The 3,657-nt window shown below is 31.0% G+C and overlaps 1 protein-coding gene across 1 annotated transcript in view; it reads right to left on the minus strand.

Annotated features, from left to right (window-relative positions):
* The window catches only part of Amnionless (amnion associated transmembrane protein), a 30,944-nt gene that overhangs the window by 8,966 nt on the left and 18,321 nt on the right, over positions 1 to 3,657 (minus strand). The gene's annotated exons all lie outside the window — the stretch shown is intronic.

Genomic DNA, 3,657 nt, shown 5'->3' on the forward strand with positions numbered 1-3,657 from the left:
AGTCTGGCCGTTCGCGGCGCAGAAGCCACTTGACGGTAAGATTTCAAGCTAACAGGTTCGTTTAGATAATATTTTCTTTTCTTTCCCCTATTTTTATTTTACCTCCCCCCTCTTCTTTTCTCAATTTTCCTTACCCACGTTATTTGTTATGTTTACCATTTAATATTTTATTGTTGTTTTAAATTTTTTTTTTATATTCATTTCTTTTGTTAAACTTAACTTATATTTTGCCTCATTATCTAATAGTATGATTACATATTTCATTTGTTACATATATTTTCTTTCTCTCAATTTTATTTTTCATTCCATAATTTTAATTTTGAAATTATTAATAAACTAATATATTTATATTTTTTTGCACTATATAACTGCATTTTTATTTTATTTCCTTAAGTATGTTATTTTACCTACTTATTCAATTCAAATGTTATCTTGTTCTGTTCTTGGCCCTGATGAAGGCTAGAAATTCTGGCCGAAACGTTGGCAGGATTAAATAAGTTACTTCAACTTATTTGTGTTTTATTTTGACAGCACTCTCCAACCATCTTCTCCTCGTATAAGTCATTCACGGTCAACTATCTCTCATGATAATGTTCTTTTATAATAATTAGTTGCAGAAATTATTTGTTATGAAAAATTTTTTTTTCATTGCAGTGCATGACTATGCAAACAATAGTTTCGAAACGTCGCCTATAAATATAGTCGTTTTATTGACTGATCTCAAGATCCACAAATATATATGTATATACAACAGTCAAGAAAACAGTTATTAATATATTTATATCTTTTCGGAAAAGGCCCTAAAAATTATTTAAAATAAAAATAATTTATGATTTTGTTTTTTTAATTTTTGTATCTTTTAAAACACACCTCAATAATTAAGTAAAGAAATGTAACTAACAGTATGTCTTGTACCTTTATAGTTCCTGAAAAAAAAAAAAACCTTTCAAAAATCCATTCTCTTCGTGTGTACCTTTAGGTGCTATATTTCTCATAATATTTGATTTATGTAATATTAAAGCAACTATTAATAATTGAAGTTTAATATTCACTATTTTTTAATCAATTCGGATCAATGTAAATTTGATCTCAAATTCTATTCTATAGCTTTTTCAAATTGTCCCAGCGTTAATCCTTAAACTTTCCCAAAACCGGTTAAAAGAGATTTGAGATAAAAGAGCGGGAGTTGGACGGTAGCATGCATTATACAGTCGCTGCAAATCCTTACCTGAGAGTCGGGCAGGTGGGGCCTGGGAAAAAAGGCAGACGAATGGGATTATCGAGGATTGCCAGCTGGATAAGCAGATTAGAGGGATTGTTTAATTAAAAACTGGGCGCCGTCACCTCAGACCCTGCCCCGGTACCTCCTGCCTACCGATTGAAATGCTAATCCTCCTCAGGGAGATATCCCTTACAAACTCTCTCCCGAATATGGTTTAAATATTTCTGCGGTCAGGCTGCCATCAGAGCTAACAGCCCGACTGTATAATTGTCCCATCCCAGAAGGGGGAAATTTATGACTTCCATCAAATCGAAGCCAATCGATTTTTAAATAACCGCTTATTTTAATCAATGATGCCCATTGGGGCTTGTCATGTCGAAAGTTCAGAACGTGGTAGAATGTTTCTTCAAAGCTAACCTGGGGATCTTAAAAATATAAAACAATAATTTAGATCAAAGGTGGATAACAATCTATTTAATTTTCTCAGTTACCAAATACAGAGGTATTAAGGATGCAGGAACGCCGTTTTGGTTCCGTCACGGCGGGTGGAATTTCGTTTCGTGGTGATCCTAGGAAATGAAAACTTGACCCTCCCACTCTGGTTAGAATAGGTTGTTTCTCAAGAAACCTGGAAGTTTACCGCGGTAATGAACAAATATTTTATGAGGAATTATTATTAAAACTGCTTTATTATTACCTTAATTGATGTTTTAGTGCTTGCTGAAAGATTTTAATCTGAGGATGCACTTTTAAACAACCTGTTGAAGCAAAATTAAATGGTCATAATTTTTGTTTATTAGTTATAAATTTCTGTAATGTTAAATCGATTGATTGAGTTGAATTTTCGTAATTATTAGATACATTCAAATATTGTAAAAGTGGATTTGTTTCAATTCTAAACGATCATATTTTTCAATTTATAAATGATATATGTAAAATACAAAAATAAATAATAAAAATTAATAGATGGTAAAACAAAAAATGTAATATTGTCTTTTATTTGCTTAAAAGTGTAACAATAAAAGACAAGTGATGGTGATTTTTTTTTTAATGATATAGAAATTGTAATTTTACTTTTTATAAGCGGTTTTTTTATGATATTAACAAAATCTTTGGAGTTTCATCTTTTTAACATTTTTGGTTCGAAAACCAATTAACTAAAAACTATAAAATGTTGACTTAATGTGTTTCATTTGTAAGCCAGCATTTTTTTTTCGTACCTTCCTAAAACGAAATAACATTAATTGCCTACGTACCTATACTTGGAAATGAAATATGTATATCAGATATTTCATTTTCATGTGTATGTATACAATGAATGTTATTTTGTTTTAGGAAAGGTACGAAAAAATAAAAGTTTAGTAAACAGTTTCAAATGTATATGTTATAAGATAACATTTGTTGCTTCAACCTTGTAAGCCAACGATATAATTTTATTTTTTTCACCCTTCTGTTAATTTTATTATCTCAAACAAAAAAACAGTACATAATATAAATAGGAATATGTATACAATGACAGACATAAATATCCTTTCATTGCCTGAAGGGCATCTTAAGGTAGGTTGAGGATCCGCTGTGTGGCGCTTACTTGTCGTCTGCGTTGTCATGAGTGGAAATCGATATTATCTTATACTTTATGTACCTTTTAATAATGAACAGAGAAATCTTTGAATAAAAATATTAGTTAAATCACGTAACATTGAAAAAGTATCTAAAATTGGAAACAAATTCTTTTTTTAACGGACGAGAAAATTTGTATTAAGCAATTTAGGCTGTAATATCAGTATTTTTCGAATCTCAGTTTTTATAGTCTGGGTCGTCTTAAATTCTTATATTCAGCAACAAATTAACTCTAGAATGCAAAGGACATCCCAAAGCAATCACCAACAAAGCCACTAACGATGATAAAATTATCAAAACGACCTAATCAAGAAGCCGCCTTCGAAGCACAAGGCTTTGTGCCAAGCGATCACAATACCCCCCAAAGCGCTTTGGTAGGGGATGGAATGGAGTTAATCAATCATGAGAATAATCAAAAGGGTGATTAAGTTGTGAGTTAGGGCCTCGGTCCCGTGATAAGTTACTTATGCAGATCCGCCATGTTCTATCTAACTACTTTTCGCTGATTTAACATCTTCACTCTTCATCATACGGTAACTGTCAAAAGGATTTGTCATTTTCAGTTACTTATGAATGAGATTATGGGAATGAATAAACAATGAGGCGAAACAGGAATATGGCTGACTTTGGCATGATGAGTTATATTTGAACTCAATACTCATAATTAGTATCAGAAATCGGAGTCGTTAAAAAAAAATGCAAGAAATATTTTGAGTTAGCTTTAATTAAAGTTAATCTTATAGGTAAATTATTTAATGTAATTAGTTTTTATTTATTCAGTTTACGCTAATGCAAAAACACGACAGTTGTACATC

Source organism: Halyomorpha halys, unplaced genomic scaffold (assembly GCF_000696795.3).
Source record: "Halyomorpha halys isolate HHAL.00 unplaced genomic scaffold, Hhal_1.1 Scaffold893.1, whole genome shotgun sequence".
NCBI classification, from domain to species: domain Eukaryota; kingdom Metazoa; phylum Arthropoda; class Insecta; order Hemiptera; family Pentatomidae; genus Halyomorpha; species Halyomorpha halys.